We start from the raw sequence: 22,683 nt of genomic DNA, 5'->3' as shown, positions 1-22,683 counted from the left end.
TGTACCAGTCAGGAGAGGACTGTAGAGCTATTTTTGTGTGTTTGTGTGTGTGTGTGTGTGTGGGGGGGGAGGATGGCTTTAATGGACAGGAATTTATTGAGGAACACGAGAATAAATAAAGTATCTTCACGTTTAAGATGTTCTGTGATTGACTTAACTGATGCTGTTCGGAGGGGGGTGGAGATAAACAGCCTTCCACCCAGATTCAGTCTGCTCAAAGTCATGGCTTCCCTTTAGCTGGCACACTTTGCAGGGGTTGGTTGTGCGTAGCTTGGGGCATGAGCATTGTGGCTTCGTGGGACGTTGTTTCAGCCTGCAACTTGAGGGTTATGAGCTCGGGGAAGAGACAGTTAAAGCTTCCTCGAACCAGCAAGATGAGTTGTACAACACAGCGCCCATGCCAAGGTCAGCAGTCTGAATGGAGCTGAGACACTTTTACTGGCCGTGCCAAGCAGTGCCAAGCACCTCTGGAAGCCCCTGCCTAGGACCCCAAATTTAGATTCACGCTGCAGTCTGGAGAGTGTTTTGACGGCTGCCGGGCTACAGGGAAAAGCGCACTGCACACTGCCTCTGAGATGAGGCAGAGCTCTCCAGGCTGGGAGTCTGAGGAAGCCGGACCTGGGCAGCGCTGCTCAGGTGAGTCGGGGATGGGGGACTCAGATAATGTGGGCTGTCTGGCCCATGCCTCTGCCGTGTTGATAGGAACAGTCGTTCTGCTGAGGCTAGCTGTTGCAGTGAAGCAGATTGATTCCGGGAGATTTCTTGTATTTTCCTAATTCCTTGTTAAAAAACAAGAACCAGGCTGAGCTTGCACTTGGATCATAAAGCCCCCCTCCAAAACTAGGAGGATTTTCTTAGAGCGGACCTAGCCAAGGAGGAATTGTAGCCCAGACTCTCCGGAGTCCCAGAAGCCCAGCATCTGATTAACATGTCCCCAGGGGGACTTCTTGGGATGCTTCAAAAGGGACTGAGATGGTGGCCATGGAATACACCGGGGTGGGGGTGGGGTGGCCAATTTCTAATTCAGAACCCATCCTAGCCTTAACAGGAAGCTGGTTGGTATTAGGTGGAAAATATCACATAAGCTGGTAGTGTCTGAATTCTTCACAGAAAAGATGATTAGCCTTGCTGCACCAAGCTTGCAATCCTTGGGGGACAGAATTATGCCCTGGTTTGCATTTGTGTTTGCATCCCTGGCATAGGGCCTGGGGTTTGAAACACACGAGAATGGTTTGCCATCCTAAAAGTGGCATGAGTTTTGGGTCATAGCCCCGGCACACTGGAGAAGCGGCTTGGGGAACTGCTGAGAGCACACAGCAGCCATAGAGCAGTATTTGGTATGGAGGATCGAATTAGCTCAGGTTGGAGCATCTTCACACTTAGGCCAGGACATCATCCTGGTGGCTGCAGCCAAGGGCTAGGTCAGAATGCAGGGTCTTGAAGCCCAATTGGGATCAATTCACTAGAAGTCTGGTCCATGGTTAGGTTCTGGACAGGGAGTGCTGGCTCACAGGCAAATAGTCTTGTTTTATTGTGCTTATCCTTGTCAGGAGAGTTTGCTATTTGATCACACATTGATCCTTGTCTACCTTTAGGGCCAGGTACAAGAACCTCATGGTGTTGATGGAAGTGGGTACACACTCCTGACCTACCTCTTCATCTTGTTCTGATGGTGACATGTCTGCTTCGTTCCTTACCAACACAATTGGCTTCTATTTTCCTGCAGTCTGTGTCTACTCTCATGTCATTCTCTCCTCAGGCAGGCCACATGCATGTATCACCTGCAGTCATTCTTTAAGCTTAGCTACAATTTCTAAAAAGCGTCTCCAGCTCATGTCTTCCTGGAAGCACCTAGTGTTTGTTATGTATTAGATTATATTGATCTGTAGTAGCCCAAAGCTGACATTCCTCGAGGGCTGAGTCTATGGCTCCGAGTCCCAGAGGACTACCGTTATGTGGCACAGGGGAGGGAGGACATCATTCAATTGCAGGGAGAGACAAAGGGAATGCAAACCCTGGGAAACTTGGGGACTTCCCCAAGGAGCGTATCTGTGGGTGACAACAGGAAATGAAGACAATGGAAACCCGTGTCCAGATGCTGCTACCAAAGGCTGCAGTTCAGAGGCTATGAGATGCGTACTTAGGGCCCACTGCAGGCTGTCTGGACTTAGAGGATAGCATACAATAGGACCCTTGATCTGCACTGCACAAGTGTGGCTACGATCTAGCTGAGCTTGGATTGTGGTACAGAGAGAGCAGGCTGTAGTCTTGGCAGCACCTATCCCAGCACCGTGTGGCTCATGGATGATAAGTCAGCATCAACACTTAAATAACTGGACAGTCTTAAAGATTAGAATTTTGTCCCATAATCAAATCCTAGGTTCATGATATGGAAACTAAGTCACACATTTGTCGGGGTACTGGTGCCACGACACCGTTTCACTGTGCAGAAAGTTTGAGGACTATGGTCCTGTTAACCTTCCAGATCCAGCACAGCACCTTAGCCCAGATGGCACGCTGTGATATGAGCTGTGAGCTGGGGTTAGTACCACGGCTGTGACAAACGCACCAGAGCTGGTATAGGAAAGAAATACAATCAACCTAGTGCCAGGGAACATTAACATGCATCTGCCTCTGGCTCTCCACAATGGATGTTGGAGAAGTAAATCAAGTGACCAGAAAGACTTATATACAGCTGATTTATATGCCCGTGTTAGAGGTCTGGTGCAGTCACCAGAAACTGCTGTTCGGGTGTATACTGTGGATTCCTAGGATCAGCTTTTTTTCCTAAGTGATTTTCTAAAGCAAATCTCCTGTTTGGTGGCAAAGATGTTGCCTCTGACAGGTCTGATTAGCAGAACACATTAGCAGAAAGATGGAGAGGATCTTTCTCCCTGGGTCAAGGAGATATAGTGTACAGAGGACTGAACTTGTCCTAGAATGCAGAGCCTGTGTGTAGACACACACACACACACACACACACACACACACACACACACACAGAGAGAGAGAGAGAGAGAGAGAGAGAGAGAGAGAGAGAGAGAGAGAATGTGTGTTAAGGGGTGGAGGAAGTATGTGCAGATAACTCTGCAACTACCATACCATGAAAATACTTTATACTTAGCAGCAGCAACTTAGTTTACCTTACTAGGCTGAATGCAAATACTATAGATCATGATTTAAGTGTAGAAGTATCCACCTAAACATTCACTATGTTCCAAAATGCATTTTAAACATTTGCACATTGGTCTTGAATTTTATTTACATTTTGGAATCACAATTTCTATTTTAATCCTAGTCCCGAAGGTCTTAGTTTCCTTTCTTGTTGCTATAATAAAATATCTTGACCTGATATTAACTCAAGGAAGAGAGTGTTTATTCTGGATTATAGGTCTAAGGCATACCAGTGGAGATATGCCAGAGGTAGGAGCTTGAGGGAGCTGATGACAACACATCTTCAGGAATGAATCGGAGCCAGAGAGCATTGACTGCACACACATAGAAAAAGTGCCCAACTTTCTAGAGAATGGTGCCGCCCACAGTGGACAGGCCTTCCCACCTCAAGTGATGTAATCAAAGTCCCCCATAGACAAATGTAGAGGTCTACCAGATGATTCCAGATCCTGTCAAGTTGACAGCACTAATCATCACATCTGTTTACTTTGTTGTTGTTGTTTTTAATATTGTAATGACTTTTAACTGTATCTATGCCAGTTTATTTTTGTGTTGCTGAATCCAAAATACCTGGTATATTGACTCCAATGTAAAAGGAGTCATTGTGGTTCACAGTCTCAGGGGATTTATTCTGGGCTTGTTTGTCTTTTCTGGAATTGGGTAGAACATTAAGGCTACAGAAGTAGGGAACCTGACAACCTCTTTACCACATAGTAGACTGAAAGCAGAGAGGGAGGAGGGGATCAACAAGGTACAACCTCCAAAGACCTGCTCCCCATTGTGACCCACTTCCTCTAACTAGGTTCTCCCACCAGACGCCTCCAATATAAAGTCACCTGCTGGGAACCAAACCTTCAACACATGAACCTCTAGGGTCTTTTCATGTCAGATCCAAAAGGTACATGGATTCTTTTGGCTGTTTCCTGAACCCCATTCTTTTCCTCTGGAGGTGGGGAAAATCAAGGAAGGCAGGATACTCTCATTATCATCAAGACACAGGAGGGACTCCGGGGCTTAACTAAAGGCACTCTTCATACATCCTCAGAAACACAAGAGAGAGCCCATTTAGGTTTCTTCTTGGTGTCCTTACGGCCTGATGGAGAAGGGTCTGTGTGTTTGACCTGAATGAGTAAGGTAGGGGAGTAACGGGTGCTGAGGAAAGATTGTGAGACTGTATGTGGAAGATGCCAGTAGGGCTGCAGGTGTGGGGGAAGTTCAGCAGGCTGGAACGCCAGTTCTACCTTTTTATTCATTAAATGCAGTGAGCCATAAAATAAAACAAAGACATGAATGTGAGGAAAAGCCGGGGGGGCCAGGGGGGGCGCTGAAGGGGGCGGCAGCCATGGGCGAGAAGCAATTAGAATGCATTTTTATATATGTTTGAAGATGTTCAAGCACAAATTTAATTCTCTAAGATAAATCAAAGGAAGTAAACAAATGTCCATTGTCACCTATGCTACGCAGGGGTCTTCCCTCAGCATGGTGTCTAAGGAAACTGTTGCGGGCTGTCATGTCCAAGCCGCTGAAAGCAAATTGGACTGAGAAACAAAGGAAAATGAAAATTATGACAGTTCTAAGCATCTGGAAGGCTGCTTAGACCAAAACGGATAGGAGTGTGGCAAGCGTAGAACCCTGGAGGTAGGTCTCCCGGAGCACATCAGAGAAACATAAGGAAAGCCAGCCCGTGAAAATGGGGAAGGGTAAAGTCAGACACAGGCCACAAGAAGTTTGTGCTTTGTTCATTGTGGGATACAAGGCATATAGGATGTGTTGTAGGTATGTGTGTACATGTATCTGTATACGTGTGTGTATGCATATGTATCCTGTGTTACAGCCAGGCAGTGATAGTTTCTAACCCTTTATGATCTAGGCTTCAGGAAGACTATTATAGGGAGGATGGTGTGACTACAGGGAGGCTGGTGAGGATTTTGGCCTAAGGCAGCCAGCTAAATGCCCCTTGCCCTGAGTGAGGAGGGGATCTGGGCTGAATGTCCCCTACTGAGAAGTCCATAGACCTGTGAGAGTGCTGGCTGGTGTGGGCTAAAGAAAAGCATGGTGAGTGATTGCTTAATGTCCTAGAGAGTAGTAAACTACCTAAACATCATATGATGTTCACACGTGTGACATCACGGTGGCTGCTTGCCCCCAGGATCATGTTTTTCAGAAAGCAAGTTGGCAGACAATGTCAGGTTCAAAAGATTCAACCCTTTTAAGAATTGTTCTTGTCTGGCACAGACTGCTGATCTTTGGGTACAGGTAAGACCTGCACATCCATCTCCTCAGGTGGATCTGAGGAGACCAGGGCTTCCATCTCCTAGTTACATGTGTTGCTAACTAATGTTGCAGGCCTTGGAAGAGCTTACCCAGCCTGACTGTCAGCAAGGCACATCTATTGCTGCTGCTGCTGCTGCTGCTGCTGCTGCTCCTCCTCCTGCTGTTGCTGCTGCTGCTGCTGAGCAGAACTCCAGGCTAGTCCTGGGGCATCCTGGCAACTGTTCTGTCTCTATCTCTCATCTCAAGGGAGCAGTGCTGGGATGACATGTCTGTCACCACTTTGGGCTTTTTGTGTGGGTTCTATGGATTGAACTCGGGGGTCTTCAGCTTTCTGGGATACTAAGCTTTTACCCACTCGCCCATCTATCCCACCCCTCTGCCTCTTCTGTTCCCTACTTGATCTCACCAGAACAGTAGACCAGCCTCTCACAGCCTCCTCCCACCACCCCCACTCTGGCTTAATGACCTGTAAACAAGCCACTAACTGCCCCAGGGTGGAGGAGGGAGATGAGGCAAGGAAGTCTTATAAATAAGACTCCACCTGTGTTAATGGGTAGGTGAAATTCGTTTTAAAATATCAAGGCCTGAAGGGAACCACTTCTGGGGGAGGATCCTGTAGAGCAGCTTGGAGGGAGGGGCTGGAGGACGGAGGCTGGGAAAAGCCTGTGGGGGCCTGTGCTAGAGACAGAACTTTGCTGAGGTCTGAAGCTTCTTGGCGTTCAGGTTGGGGAAGTGAGTTGCTGAGCCTCTGACCGCCAATATTCCCACTGTTTTTCTGCTCTGTAGATGGGTTTTTGAACAGCCCTCGCTCCACCCTTGCCCCTCTGGTCCTGCCTGGTTTATCTGCATGCCCCAGGACCGTGCAGTGTTCCTCTCCAGGCTGTGGTAACACATGATAAACAAAAGAGGCATGTCCTCCACGCACACGGGACACCATCTCCCTCCAGCTGGTCTTAGATGCCTGTTCCTCCGCATCTATAGTCAATCACCTCTCTGTGATTCCCTTTTCTTCTCCACCCACACTCAATACCCATAGCTGACAAGAGGTGATGACCCAAAGAAATAACAAAAGCCACATGTGCCCAGTGAATAGGCAAGAAGTGAACTAGCCTGGTGTCCCACCTATGGGCTGGCATTTTTTTTTTCAACAAAATGGCCGGCAGCGGCACCTACGGGTACTCCCCAGCTGCTGGGGGTTTCTGCCTGTTACTAATGGGTAAGGACGCCAGACCTTACCCATTAGTGTGAGAAGCCCTGTTGTTTTTAAAGAGACAGAGCGCACATTCTGATTGGTCTCTGTCTGACACTTTAGAAACAGTGGAAGCTATAAAAGGCTGACTGCTCCTGCCACCAAGACAATTCTTACAGCATTTTAATTGTCTATAGGCTGAAGTACTTAATGACCCAAAAGAGAGAGTAGGGTCAAACATTTCATAACCCCTAAGATGTCAGCATGGGAATGAAACATTCCCAGAAAACTAGCATTTATTTACTTATTGCTTGTGTGTGTTTGAGGTGCTGTGGATGGAACCCAAGGCTTTTTGAGCATATCAGGCAAATGCTCTACCACTGAGCTACAGCCAGAATCCAATTTTATAAGCATCTTAACTTTTCCATGCCTCCACTATGTGCATGGGGAGCCTTTAAAATTCATAATCTCCTTGTCTTTGCTTGTGACATCCTCTCTGCTCTTTAATCAGACCCCTAGTAATCACAGATGCTTCAACTTGCATTGTCCCTGTCTGTTGTCAGTTCTTATTTATTCGGAGACAGGTACATCCCTCACAATAGCTGCATTCAGAGGGAATCACCATCTTCTTACCTGGTATGAACCAGCACCATGGCCGAAAAAGCTGGTAGGCGTCTGTCAGCCCCATGCAGTGGGGTTCAGAAAGGGTACTTTGGACCGGAGACCATGTCAGTTTTCCAGCTTTCCAGTTTCTGCTTCAACTGATGGAAGATCTCTGCTTCTTTTTACGGAAACCCCTTTTTTGCCGTTTCTCTATTTTGCAGCTTTGGGTCATTTTACTAACAGATAGGATTTCTAGAGATTCACTTGTCAGTTCTTTGAGGTACACTGTGAACATGGTGTAGAGTGAAAAATTATAGATACTGGGTATATAGAATCCTTTTTAGATATAAAATATTCTTTAGGCTTTCTTTACAAAGACATGGAGGCATGAAGCAAGTTAAGAATGTGGACAGACTAATTACAGGAACTGGCTAGAATGCAATTTAGCCAGGTGGAACCAAGCTGAGAATCATAGTGACAGGGCAAGGCCGAAGTAACAGGGCAGGACCACATTCTTGAGAAAGATAAGCGTACAGTGAGTTTTCACCTGACCCTGACTCATATAGGTTAGGTTCCTTTGGAATGTTCCACTATTTTCATGTTACACCACCCTAGCAACCTCTCACCCCCTCCCCATTCTTGGTTTGTGTTTTTTCCCTTTAAAAACACCTTTCAAACTGGCTGTCGGGTCAATTCAGCTCCTGCGTGGGCATACGAATTGACCGGCAGCTAGTTGTCACGCCCTAATAAACAACCTCGCAATTGCTCCGGTACATGGTGTCTCGAGCAGATTACTGGGTGGTCGTGACTTTCTGAGACTTGAGAGAGGGTCTCCCCTCTGCGGAGGTCTTCAATGGTACTTGATAAAATGGTTAAAATGTTTAGATTGAATTCAGGTTTTCAAATATATGACGAGTTTCACCAGCATGCATTAAGCCCTTTTAAGGGTCCCTGAAGGGGCTACAGGGAACGGTAGGAAGGTTCCTAGCTCTGACCTGGACAAGACTGTGCTTTCCCTAACATGTAGTCTCATAGTCTGTTGACTTTCCTCGATGAAACTCTGGTTAATAGGTGATGTAAGTTATATGATGAAGCGAGAGATGACTTCTTGTATTCATTGATGCATATGGCAAAAGCTATCTCATGCAAGGGCATCCTGAGTCATGTCATTTGTGGCCTGTGTTCTCAAGTATGCACAGAGGTTCACTTGTATGTGTGTGTTGACCAGAAGACAATTTCTACAGTTGTTCCTCAGATGCAGTACATCTTGTTTTTCCAAACAGGGTCTCTCATTGACCAGGAGCTGCTCTACTACAGTAGGCTAGGCTTGCTGGAGAGGGAGACTCAGAAATAGACCTATTTCTGCCAAACAGTAATTCTGAGATTATAGACACATCCCACCATGCCTTGCTTGTGTATTCTGGCGTATGGAACTCAGGTCTCCATGCAAGGCAAGCATTTTCCTGACTGAGCCATCTCTCCCCAACCCAGTACATTATAACCCAAGCACCAAATGTCTCTGTTCTGCTCATCCACAGTGTAAATGAAGGGCTGAGTCATAAGCAGCACTTTCTACCCCCAGAGCTGGATCTCTTTTTGTCTGCACAGAGTTTGTCAAGAATACTTTTGGAGCACATTGTCCTATTCATGGGTCAGAGGCCAGCTGCCACCCTCTGCTTGTATGAGCTGGACATGTGTATTTTGGATACACAACGGCAAGCTCTGTGTATACCTCAGCAAAGAAAAGTAGGTATTCTTGGTGCAGAGGTGGGACCAGCAAGCAGCCACCCAGGATAGGCACCTAATGCCCACTAGTGAGGTGAACCAGGTGTTGTGAACAGGTAGAGCCTCCTTATTGGCTGCTGACAGTTGTCGCCATCACAGACAGGCCTGACATTAATACTTATTGTAGCCTCCCATGAGAGGCCAGAGAGCACTAACTTAAATGTGGACTCTTTTAGCTTTCCCCAGGACTGTCTATGGCAGCAATGCCTAGAGAGCCACCATTATTTATGATGTCTGCTTAGTCTCACCAGTATGATGCCCCACCCTCTGAGAAGTCTGTCTAATCCCCAAGGCAAGAAGTAGAACTGTTGCCTCAGAGAAGGAAAAAAAAAATAGAAATTAGGGAGTGAAATAGTGTAATTCCTGCAAAAGTGAGTCTCTGAGAGATGTGATGAGGCCTGATTTTCCTCAGGCCTCACCACGCCCTGTTGTCTGACATCACGCTTAATGTTCACATATACATTGGCTCCCCACAGGTATCTTCTGCTGTGTACATTTCATGTCTGTTTCTTTTTTTGTTTGAAGATAGGACTCCTTATCTAACTGGAGAGTCAAAATGCTGGAACCCCAAAGGATGCCAAACCAAAACGTGTTGTGTGCTTTGGGGAGGGGGTGAAGCTCATAGTGACTTCTTTTTTCCTAAATGCCAATCCTGGACACAAGGGATTCGCTAGAAACCAGCACACAAAGAGGAAGGCAGTGGCTGATGCCTAACAGAAACGCAAAAGAAACACATTCTTGTTGAGGTTCTAATTTTATGAAATTCTTTCTATCAGGGTGACTTACATCAGGCAGTACAGCTAAGGAAGCTTGGGAATCTGCTTGCCGAAGCGCTTAGAGATTTAAACCTGCAGACTTCCTCAGCTGGTATTTCGTATATACAAATACAATAGTGGTGGGATTCTAAAGCCCAATTAAGTGGAAAAGGTCCCTCTGGAGGTAACAATAGGCCAGAGCCCAGCAGCAACAACAACAAAAAGCTACTTAGTTGGCCTCCTTTGTAGAAAAAGAATCCTTAAAGAAAGCCCCCCTCGGAATCTGCTGAAAGGGGACTGAACCAACCTCCTATCCTAGGCGTCACACACAGGGTTAATTGAATACTCGGAATGGGGGTGGGTCCTTCTTTTGTGGCAGTAGCTGGTCACAAAACAAAACCCAGTCCCTGGGTCTTGAAGGGGTTTCTAGCTCACACCCCTTTTAGAAATTAAGCCTTAGAGTTCCGCCTTCCAGGCCAGCCTAGAGCCCTGCAGAGAGACCTCAATCTTTCCAACATACAGAAATTGCTGGAAAAGGGGAATGTAGCATTTCAAGTTGCCAGCTGAATGCAGACTCCCCAGCAGTCAGCTTTGCCCCTCTTTGTCCCTGGTACACTGGGTGTGCAGCTGGCTTCTGTGGCAGAGCGGGTGGAGGATGGGAGCCTGTCAGTTCTATAGCCTCGGTCACCCCATCCTCCACTCCCTCCCCATCCCCCACGGTAAGCTGCGCCGGGTAATTAAACCTCAGTGGCCTGGAAAGTTTAGGGGACACCAAACGCCAGCTACTTCTTGAGCCTCCACTCCAGGCTGGGAGATTGGCTTTAGTTACATTGTGTCTTTCCAGGTAAACAAGCTTGGGAAAGGTCACAGGTGGGAACTGAATGAGCGCCTTGCTTGTGTGAAAAGTTTGGTTAATTAAATAATCACAAAAGCAACTAATTGTAGCAAAAGAAAAAAAAGCAATTAATTGTAACAAAAAAATGAGGGCTAGATTTCTTTTCACTGGCCAGTTTTCGGGCTATCTTATTAAATAGGATATTTTCTTCAGATACTAAATATTGGAGGAAGTGTTAAAATTATTTACTTATTTATTTTTTTGCAGCACACAGGCAAGGATTATGGAAAGAAGGGAATCTTGTAACAGCCGTGGTAATAGGTGCCATGTTTTCTCAGGCAAAGTGTTCCATTATTTTGGAACTGATTCTTTCTTTTTTCTCTTTTAGTTTCACACAAATATACAATGTGCTGTGATTATCCTTCACCATTATTCTTCACCACCCACTTCCTTTTCCGTCTGAACCCCTCCTTGTCTCCCATTGGCAACACCTTTGCAGACATAGCTCCTTAGGAAGGAATCAGGCTTGGGGGGGGGGCACCCCTCTGTCCATGAAGAAGCTTGTGGGGAGGAGAATCTTGTGTGGCTATCCACAGCTGCCTTGTGTTCACCGCCACTGTCCTAGCTTTCTTCTCAGTTGCTGTGATAAAGACCATGACTAAAAGCATCTTGGGAAGGAAAGGGTTTATTACACTTAGGTGTCACAGTCACATCATTGAGGGAAGTCAAGACAGCAAGCATGGAGGAAAGCTGTTGTTTCTTGGCTTGCTGCCTAAGCTTGAATTCAGTTACTTTTCTTACAGCTCTGAGGACTACCTAACTAGGAGTAGCAGGGCCCACAGTGGGCTAGAGTCTCCCATATCAATCAATCATGAAAACGCCACACAGATTTGTCTACAGGCCAATCTGATGTAAGTAATTCCCCTTCCCAGATGATTCTTGAGTTAAGTTGATAACACCACGGCAGTTGCTATTGTCCTGTGTCTAATCTGGATGGCAACCTCTCTTTCCCAGGTTCCCTTTCTTCCCTCACTTCTCCCCATTTTCTGTTATGGTTCCTGGGTCTTAAAGAGAGGGGTTATATAGAGGTCTTGTTTAAGGATGAAGGCTTAGCAATCATTCTTTTTCTCAGCCCTTAGACCAGACAGATATGTACCTTTGTATTAACTGTCACACTCTGCAGAAAGAAGTTTCTCTGCCCTAGAATAAGAGTGGCATTCATCTATGGGTATAAATATCAATATTTAGAAGGAAGCTCGACAATATGGCCACGTAGAAAAATATTAGTGGCATGCCCTGTACTTGGGCCCATTCCCTCCCTTGCCATAGGCTTTGACCAGATTCCAAGTCTCCTTCCACAGAAGAGGTTCATATTTAGCTCCTTGAGTGTTCACTGTGTCCTCAGTGATATTAATGGACACAGGTTATTTGGAGAATTGTGTTGTATACCTGCTCAGGCTGGTGTCTACGTTCTGTCTAGAGATAACTGCTTCTTCCCAGGTGCCATGTCCACAAGGTGCTTTTATATGCAGAGTGTCAGAATGTTCCCCTTTTTCAGGACTCTGGTTGGAAGTCTGGTGTGAGCAGGACAGCACCACCATGTGGAGTCTCCGAATTCAAGGGTGGTTCACTATAGGTCTGGGGGGGAGAAGCCAAAAGTCATAAAAATGTCCTAAGCCAGGTGCCGGAAGTTGTCACACAAGGCATTTTGGAAGGAATGGGAGTCCAGGGACTCTGGCTTGGCTTCCCACATGGGGGGTGCTGCTTTGTAGCTACTCACCACACCAGATGGTGGCATTTGCCACCTCTCAGTGCCTGGTGGGCCCCTCCCTAATTCCTGCTCCTTGAAATCTCCTAGAAGTTGGCCTCCCTTGTTCTATCTGGTCTTGGAAGCATTGCTGTTGAGCTCCAAGGAGCCTTTCTTCTCTCTCATGCTCCTGACTAGAACCCACCTTCCACGCTATAAGAAAGCAAGCTGAGCAAGTCTGTAAACAGAACTCCTCCATGGTGACCTCATTAGATCCTGTCTCCAGGTTCCTGCCTTGTTTGAGTTCCTGTCTTGACTTCACTCACATTATGGAATTGTAAACTGAAATAAGTTCTTTCCTTCCCAAGCTGCTTTTTTTGCTCCTGGTGTTAGATCACAGAAATAAAAGTCCTCACTTAGTGTGGAACCCCAGACCATGAAATTCTTTCGTCTACAATAAGGGTGGGACTTATCTTGATTGACCTAATGTGGAAACTCTCAGATATGCCTAGATGTTTGACTCCTAGGTGACTGTAGATCCTGTCACATTGATAGTCACAGCACATGACCTCTGTTGGATAATGACCACCATAGTGTTCACAAGGGCACCGCAGAACTGGGAGATCCAGTCTCAGTTGTATGGGGAAACACAGCCCAAGTGTCCATGCTTCTGAGCACTTTGATTTCTGTGATGACTAAGTGACACATTCCTGTGAAACCTCCCTACTCCCATGGCGCTTTGTGCTCAATCCTGTGTTGATCACTCACAGATGGGGAGACAGGAAGACATGGGGAAGGGTGCTACTGCTCTTGGGGGTGTATGTGGCATATTCAGCAGATGGTGTAGAGTGATTTGTAAGTAGTGAGAACTGTTCGCATGCCTATGAGCATACAGTACCTACAGGAAGAGTAGAATCTGCAGGTGGTAGGCTGTGAATGGAGCCATGTCCTCCTCCCCCTCTCCTCCTCTTCTTCCTCCTTTACCTCCTCCTCTCTTCTTCTCCTGTGCTTCCTTCCTCCTTCTTCCTCCTATAGCGTCTTCTTCCTCTTTCCTTATAAGGAACATGGGTAATGTGGAGTAAACAGGAAAAAAACCTTTCTCAGATGTTAGGGCGCAGGGACCTGTAGGAGGAGGATGGGCTACCTGTTCTTTAAAGTGCGGAAAGCCCCACCAGGTGACTGCTACACATTCTGCCTTCCATTTGATACCTTCACTTTTGCTCTTCAGCGGTGTCTATTTTTGTATGGTTCTCTCCTGATGACCCCAAGAGTGACACACTTTTTTTTTTAACCGATTCTTCCTTTCATCTCTGCATTTTGTCCTTTTCTTTTTGGTCCCTGAATGGCTTCGTTGGCTGTGGTGGCTGCTGTACTAGAAGGCTGCTCTCACCGGGGGCCCTGAAAAGGCTCCTGTGTGGAATCTGATGCTGAGACTTCAACTTTGACCCCTGCTAAATGCCTTTGGTGCTAAGGAGAGCCAGAGCTGTATTGTGGGATCAGTGGATACCCAGACCTGAAAAGACACCAGAGCCCACACTGCTGCTTTGGGAAATAACTCTTTGTTTCGTTGACGTGTGAGAGACTGATTCTGCCATCATCTCCGTCTCTTCTCTGTCCACCTCTGTCAGGATGGGCAGTCACCACGGCCTGCTAGGATACATTTCACCTAACACAGTGTTTTCAGAGGCAATACCTGGGAGAAAAAGACCAGGCTACAGGGCCTGTTCTACAACGTTGCTTGGAGGAACAGAAAAACATTCAGGCTTACATGTTTCTTCCATCTGGGTAAGATTTTAAGATTTTCTTTTTTTTTTTTTTTAAAGAGGGGAAAGATTTTTGTCTTTCAGTCATAAATAAAGCAAATGTTCTTCATGGTGTTTGGTGAGGGACAGTGGTCATCAGGGACTACTCTGTGCCTGGTTCATCTAGGTCAGTTTAAAGAGATGGCCAACTACAGACTGACTATAGCCAATACTCCAATTTGAAGTACTGAGGTAGTGGCATGAGTTTGAGTGGCATGAGTTAGCTGGTAGCTGTTCCCACTGCTATGGGTGTGGTAGCACACACCTGTAAAATCCTAACACTTAGAGGGCAAAGGGAAGAAGGGCAGCCAGAAAAAAATATTAAGGTCATCCTTGTAGGTATAATGAATTCCAGGGTAGCCTGCATCTTATGAGACACTGTTTCAAGAAACAAAAATAATAACCAAAATGTTCTTTGGGGGTTTAGCAGAGAGGCATTATATGTAGAGAAAACATGGCCACCAGATGCCCTAATTTATATCACCTGAGACATACCTTGAACATTGGTATCCAAATGTCTTTAGCTAAGCATGTATCTAGAAGCCAGAATTGATTACTGCTAGACAAGTACTCATAATAATGTGACCATTGCTTTGAGATCTAGTTTATTGTGGTGTTTTTCACAATATTGTTGTTTGTGTTTTTTTTTAATTGATGCTGATTTTTTTTTTTTTTTTGGTTTTTCGAGACAGGGTTTCTCTGTATAGCCCGGGCTGTCCTGGAACTCACTCTGTAGACCAGGCTGGCCTCGAACTCAGAAATCCGCCTGCCTCTGCCTCCCGAGTGCTGGGATTAAAGGCGTGCGCCACCACCGCCCGGCTTGATGCTGATTTTATAACAGTACTGGTATTCATAGCTGTACATCTGAGCTAACTGTAGAATGGTTTCATAAAAGCTCCTTAGGTATTTCCACTGTCCTAGTTTCACTTCTGTTGCTGCAATAAAATACCTGGGTAAAAAAGGAACACAGGGAAGAGGGCTTATTGTTAGCTCGCAGCTCCAGGTTACAGTTTATCATCTAGAGGAAGTCAAGACAGGAACTCAGGACAGCTGGTCATATCCACGGTGAGCAGCAGAGAGATAAAGTCTGCTTGTGCTCAGCCCAGTGTATGGGTCTTCTCCCTTTGGTGGAATCAAGACTATACTCTACAGAGATGCCATCAGGCCAACCTGATCTAGGTAGCCACTCATGGAGACTCTCTTCTTAAGTGATTCCACACTGTGTCAATATGGTGGTTTCAATGAGAATAGTCTCATAGGTTCATAGGTTTGAATACTGGATCCCAGTTGGTGGCCTTGTTGGAAGAAGTATGTCATAGGGGCAGTGACTTAAGGCTTCAAAAGACTCTCACCATCCCCAGTACCTTCTTTACCCCCCACTCCACTCCTGTGTGTGTGTGTGTGTTTGTGTGTGTATGCGTGTGTGTGTAAGTGTGTGTGTGTTCTGTTTGTGGATCAGGTGTGAGTGCTCTAGCACCATGCCTGACCAATTGCCACTATGCTCCCTGCCCTGATGGTGATAAATTTCTATTCGTCTAGAGCCATAAGCACCAAATAAACCCTTCCTGCTGTAAGTTGCTTTGGTCACAGTATTTTATCACAGCAATGGAAAAGTAACCAACGCAGTCAAGTTCACAATTAAAAGGAACCATCACAGACAGGTGGAAGTAATCCATCCTTCTTGCTGTTCCCCTTCAAGTTGAAAGGAAGTAAGCCAGGCAGCTTGGCCTGTGAACTAGAGTATAAACTGAGGCTTGGCTGACTGTAGCAGTTGAGGTATATGTCCCCCTGAACACTGGGTCCCTTAGAAGGGAAGAAGACAAAGCCTGCTAGATAGCTTGGTTTTGTCAGAACAATGAGCAGATTCTGTGTCATAATCATGGAAGCTACACACTGAGAGAAGGGTCTCATTTTGCCACTGAGGATGCTGATGTAGCAGTCCATCCTGGTTCAAATAAGGAACTGGATCAAGTAAATGAAACTGGCTAATAGATAAATCAGGGTTACTTCACTCGCCTGAGTTGTACACCTTTCTTGCTGGCACCCCCTATATTTCTAAGTGTCTTTTTGGAGGAGTTACTCATATTTAAATGTCACTTGCATTAAGAACTCTGTCCTACATGGTCATTCAGAACCCTATGTGTTAGAATGAGCTGAGTCCCTGGATAAGAGTCATCAACGTCTGCATCTGCCCTTTATCACTAACTTTTGTGAGGATAGTTTTCTTTTCTTCTTTATATAATAATAATAATAATAATAATAATGGAATAACAATAATAAATAACAACAACAATAAAAATAATATGTGTGTGTATATATGTGTCTGTCTGTCACGGCACATCCATGATGAGTTGAGAATGACACTGTGGAATTCTTTATCTCCTTTACTTAGGTTCCAGGGCAGCACTTAGGTTTCCATGTTTGAATGACAAGCTCACCGAGCCATATACCCATCCTTAAAGTGAATACAATAAAACATGAGCACATTACACTCTCTGCAGTGAGGACAAGTCAAAGTTAAGGTTCCAGACGCTGGGGTCCCAGGTGAGGACTGGTCCTGACCCATCCCTGCTTTTAACATTTTGATTCTGAAAGTGACATCCCACAAGGTTGCTTGTTTTTTTTTGGGGGGGGGGGAAGTCGACCACTTACTGCCTGCCCTCTTTGCCTCTGGAAGAGGAAGCCGAGCCATGCTGTGTTGGCCACTCTGAGTGCCGAGCACTTCCATGTGACAAGTGCACTATAGAACCTGTGCACCTGAGCCGGGCTGTCCCTCTGTTCCCCTTTCACATGGTGCAGGAGATGAAAGTGTTGAAAAACTGAGCAAAGGACCCACTGTCTGCCACACAACACTCAAGTAATGAAGCTGGGATGCCAAGGCCAGATGTCTGGTCATATTGTTGAATCTCTTACTTTGAGAGCAACTAGGGTCCACTCTAAGTGTGGTTGGGGGAAATGATGGTTCGATTTGATCCAAGTTTGGCTCTACATTGACAGCCATTTTTTTTTATTACAGCATAGAAACAGAATGGGGTGAAGGCTGCAATCTGAGCAGGTACATACCTCGCTCTCTCTCACCCTCAGAGTGCTCTCAGCATTGCAGGAGGCAAAGGTAAGATAATAGACACAGAGAACACATGGCATCCTTACAGAGCACAGGGCCACATGATTCCACAGAAGTCCACATAGAAGACATGAACCTTAGAACACCAAACAAGGATGTAAGTCCCAACGCCTGTGAGCTACTGGAATGAGAAATGTACTCAGAGCCTGACAAACTACACATTTAGGGCTCCCCAGGAACAGTTCTGACTTAGAGCATAGGCACTATGTGTCACAGGCATTAGAGCTTAGTAGCTCGCCAAGCCAAGAACTGGGACTGGGCTGGATAAACCTCATCATGTTTAATATGCCATCTCCGAGCAGGTAGCAATAGAATATAGGCAGACATTGGCCCAATCTTGAGATGAGGATCCTAGGGAAGAATCCACAATGTCTGGTATGGAGACCTCAATAAATGCCAATCCATGTTGTCTATGAATTCTGAGGTAGGAGTGGAGTTAAGTTAAAAAGTAATCAGAACTCAGAGTCCCACAGCCTAGGCTTGAGGGTAGCCACCACTCCAGTGTGATGCTTGTACTCTATGAGGCATCTCTGTGACTCTAGGGAAGTAAGATGTCAGGAAGGTGAGCCCAGATCACCTCCTGTGGGGATTCACCACCATGACGTAAATGTACCCAACATGACTGACTCCATATCAGACATATGGCCCAAGACAGAACATACCTTTCAACATTCTAGATGTAGTTTAAAGGAGAAGGAAAGTGATGTGGTCCACATTACACAACTTGAGTGGACAGAAGAAATGGCCACACAAAAATACTCGCTGAAACAAAGTAAGTGGGCTTACTTGGAGATTCCTTCCCCTCTCTCTTTATTTTCTGTTGAAACATGCTTTGAGACTTTGTCTCAAATGACCTTGGAGCTCAGTAGTCAGCACAGCCTGGCACTGGGCATGGGCAGAACACACACATCCCTGCTTGTTGATGGTCTACCACTGTGAGTGTCCCAAGGCACTCCCAGAATCCTGTGGACACTGTTCAAAAGTGGCTGCTGCCAGGTCCCTCTGCCCCAGTGGCACTGTGGACAACAGCTAAATATGCTCTGGAAAATAGCAAGTACAAGCAAGCAGCTCGTTTGTCTTGTCTGGTGTGCTCCGGTAGAAAAGCCCAGTGTGCACAGTGCATCTTATTACAGTGCCAGTAGAGACAGGTCCCCTCTGAGGGCTGGCTCACTGTTACCAACCCCCTTTCTACAGGCTCTCTCTAGACATTTCCTGTCAGGTCCTTTTTTGTGTGTGTGTTCCCTAGTCCTGTGCTAACGAGGATCTTTGAAAAATGACTGGTATGGTAATGATCTACGGAACTTACCGGAGATAGCAATTAAACATGGTTAATGGCTGAGGTACATTGACACATTAAAAGGCCTGCAGACGGCGATTTATGAAGACAGCTCCGCCGCCTACTTGGTATCCAGTGGCTTTCTCTAGTCTCCGCTTAGGCAGGCTGGTTTCCTTTTGGAAAGATTTCCAGGCCTCTTTCAGTATCTCTAGTTACCAGGCCACCAAAAAAAGCACATTTCTGTTCATCCTGGTGTTACAGTGCTTCACTGTCCTGAGGTAGGCTTTGTTTTTATGAAGCTCATGTCAATAGTTTAATTTTCAGAAAAAAAAAAAAAGACAAAGAAGATGATATCCAAAGAGAAATTGTTAGGTCTTGAGGGATAGATGACTCAGTCAATAATGTTCTTCTTACACAAGCATGGAGGATCTGTGGTTTTGTGTCCATCCCCACATAAAATTCCAAGCTTGGTAGCAATTCTAGTTAGCTAGTAAATTACTATAACCAACAGGAACTTGGGAAGGAAAGGGTTCATTTCAGCTTACTGGTTATAGTCTATTATGAAGGGAAGTCAGAGTACTAGCTCAAAGAATCTGGAGGCAGAAACTCAAGCAGCAGCTGTGAACGGATGTTACTTACTGACTTAATTTTGGTGGCTCATTCAGCCTGCTTTTATATAAGACAACCGGACCAGGGATTGCACCACCCACAGTGGGCTGGGCCCTTCCATATCAATGCCCAACAGACAGAGACACTGGCCAATCAGATGGAGACAACTCTTCAGCTGAGTGAGATTTCCTTTTACCAGGTGACTATGGTTTGTGTCAAGTTCACAAAGCCTAGCCAGCAGTGTGTCACACATTTATCATCCTAGGGCTGGGGAGGCAGAGACAAGAGGCTTCCTGGGGTTTTTTGGTCAGCCAGTCTAGCTGTATTGGTGTGCCAACTCGACCTTCAGTGAAAGACTCTGTTTCAACAATAAGTTGGAGAGGTTGAAGAAGACAGAAGACATTGATCTCTTTCTCCTCCACATGCACAGGCACACATGTGACTGCTCATCCTCACACACAAGCATGTGTGCAACTTTGTACCCCCCCACATGCACACATACCAAGAGAAATTTTGGATTTAACATCAGAGATGACTTTTATAGGTGTATGAGATAATTTGATGACCATATTGGGATGAGTCACTAGGTTTCACTATCCTAATCTTTTCTCATTTCTGGCTATAACAAATATTCTGCTTCCTTCAGGGAAAAGAGAAGCCCCGTTCACCATTGGTCATGAGGTTCCAGGAGCATCACTTCCTTCATCCAGCACCCTACCTCTGTGACATGTGAAGAAACCAACCCATTTTCCAATGGCAACACTGAGTTCATGCACATGCACACTATAGTCTTCAGTGTCTGTGCTTCGCCTATCAGTTGGATCTGTTTTCTTTTACAGTTCTGGGTACTTTTCAAGACTCTATTGACCAAATCTGTAAAGAGTGTTGATAATCCAATTCATAAACTGGCTTTCTGAGCTATTGTGATGTCTTTTCCTCTCTTTGTGACCGAGAATGTCACAAAGAGACATTCTCTTGCCTTTGAAGATCCATGATGTTTTAAAATCATGAGACCCAAGGCAGAAGTGTCCAGGAACCAAGCCAAACTGTGACATTTTAAAGCCACGACTTGACTAGAGGGAATGAAGAAGAGGTGAAGATCCTTCTGTGCTAACCTATGAGTGCATTTGGACCATGAGAATAATGTGTCATTGGGCAAGACAACGAGTGGCTGCTTGTTGATGCCTCCTGGATTGTTATTTGGTGAGCTCTGCAATATGCACTCTGCTCACACACAGGGTCACAGAAGGCATGGGGGTCTTGAGTGTCCTCTTCCTAGGGGCATCAGTGAGCTAACACTATGTGCAAATGAGCCCCTCTGCTTCTGCTGGAACCATCATTCAACGGACAGAAAGGATCTCTGTGTTGGACTCGACTCTGATGCATCTTGTCTTCAGGGATGGAAAGTGTTCCCGCGGGAAGACCGAAGCTAAAGGAATCGCAGTATTTCTTCAGAGTCTGGATTATTCTGAACTACATGGAAATACGTTCAAGCCCAAGATGAGTGGCTCAAAGCATGGCTGTGAGTGAGTCAGCTGAAGACAGATTTGGATCATATTTTATTTAACCAGGAGGAATAAAATCCAGCATAGTAGATTTTAAGTTCTTGGGAAATATGTCCTGTCAATGCCGTTATTGAGAAGAAGGACAGAGAACACACTCTTCCAGACAAGGAAGAGAAGGAGATGTGGCCCTGGCTTTGTGAGCTGTGGCAGGGAGGGAACCAGCATGGGAGTGAAGGTCTCTGGAAGCTTCCAGACAAACAAGTGTGGAAATCATTTGTCAGATCCCTGAGAGTGGGTACTGCAGAAGACTTCCTATGTTTTTTTTTTTGGTGTGGATAAATACACATAACTATTTATTACTGCGACACAAGCAGGCTACAATATGCTTTATACATTTCTTTGGTTTTAACAATTGCAGTAGGAACTTTGCTCTTGCCCGAATCCTAAGAGGCGTGTTGTTGTCATTGTTGTTTATTTGTTTTTGCTTTTCTTTTCAAATAGAGACAAATAAGGGTGAGAAGGAAGAGTGTGGCCATAGCCTGGTTCTCTAGTGCATTGGGAAGAGGCAGCATACGGTCTCTAAAGGATGCAGAAGTGACAGGGGTACTCACTCAGAACCTTGAGGCCTCAGAGCCCATCAGGGAGTCCCCCCAGCCGTGGCTTACTCTGCTTCCATTCACTCAGTTGGCTTGGGCTTCCCTCCACCCATTCTCAGCAGTCAGTTATTAAGTGGGGAACAGTAACAAAAGCACATCTCAGCCATGGGGGCATTCTGTGTTTGTGGGCGTGGATGGAGGAAACCTCAGCATAGCCATTGTTAAGAAGCCCAGCAGCTGGCAGCTCTGGCCAGCTGCACCGGCTTCACAGGGGCTGCTCCCAAGCCGCTGCTTTTCCAGCCTCATTCAAGGCCAAGTGGGACCATGTGCGTGCTTGTTGTCTCATAGGTTTGTCGGGAAGTGGGAGGCCATCTAAAGGGCACACAGCCTACCTGGTTAGACTTCAATTTGCATTCAAAATGACTTGTCTCAAGGTCAGTTTTTCGTGGACTAGACTTTAGTTTTTTATATGTATGGATGTGTTGATGAGGATATGCTCATGTCTGTGTTAGTGCATGTGTGTATGTGAAGGAGGAGGAGGAGGAGGAGGAGGAGGAGGAGGAGGAGGAGGAGGAAGGGAGTGAGCATTTATTTATTCCTAAGTCTGTCTTTGGGAAGGATACTTTGTGGCTGGTACTGTCTCCTTGGGTTTCTCTGTGAATTAATATGCTTCAGGCACACACATGCAGAAACGCCCCATGCCCACCTCCATCCTGACGTGATAGATGGCAGGCTCGACCTGGGGCTCAGAAGGTCATATTGTGTTAACGAATGAATCTTGACCGGTCTTTCACTATAGCTGCAAGGAGCCCCACGGCTGGCTCCTCTTTCCTTTCCAACTCAGCCTCCCCCACCCTAAGCAGCAGCTTCCTTTGTTAAGGATCCAGAGGGCAGCTGCTGACTCTAGGGCTGGAGGGAGGAGTAGAGGAAAAAGCGGGTACAGGCCTGACCAGGCCTAGTGGCAGTTTGCCAGCTAACAGCCACCAACAAGCACCTCTGTTCCCTAGGTAGATTTTTCTTTTTCATGGATGCCATATATTTAGAGAAGAGGGTAGAATCTCAGAATTAATTGACCCCGCATAGATAGTATATACATTTTTAAAATTATCAACTGCCAATATCCTCTTAAAAGCCCACATTACATTACTTTAAACAGAGCTCTGGTGTCCTGCAATGTAGCAAGGTTGCTGCAAGGGAGCCTGGCTTTGTTATCCTCCATGTTTTCACTCCTTCAGCCCTGTCCAGTCTCTGCTCTGCCTGACTCAGCTGGAGCACACTGGCGAATTATGCATCTTGGGGGTGGGGAGAGAGAGAGAGAGAGAGAGAGAGAGAGAGAGAGAGAGAGAGAGAGAGAGAGAGAGAGAGAAAGAAAGAAAGAAAGAAAGAAAGAAAGAAAGAAAGAAAGAAAG

The 22,683-nt window shown here is 45.9% G+C and overlaps 1 long non-coding RNA gene across 1 annotated transcript; it reads left to right on the top strand.

Annotated features, from left to right (window-relative positions):
• Positions 1–348: 348 nt before the first annotated feature.
• LOC114622337 lies at positions 349–21,203 on the top strand. Its single transcript, XR_003711582.1, has 3 exons — positions 349–636; positions 7,462–7,520; positions 19,820–21,203. It is a non-coding gene; the product is annotated as an uncharacterized LOC114622337 (long non-coding RNA).
• Positions 21,204–22,683: the final 1,480 nt, after the last annotated feature.

This window comes from Grammomys surdaster, unplaced genomic scaffold (assembly GCF_004785775.1).
Source record: "Grammomys surdaster isolate TR1022 unplaced genomic scaffold, NIH_TR_1.0 188, whole genome shotgun sequence".
Classification (NCBI taxonomy): Eukaryota; Metazoa; Chordata; class Mammalia; order Rodentia; family Muridae; genus Grammomys; species Grammomys surdaster.
The sequence above is the reverse complement of the archived record's forward strand: the minus strand, read 5'-3'. Positions and strand labels throughout refer to the sequence as shown.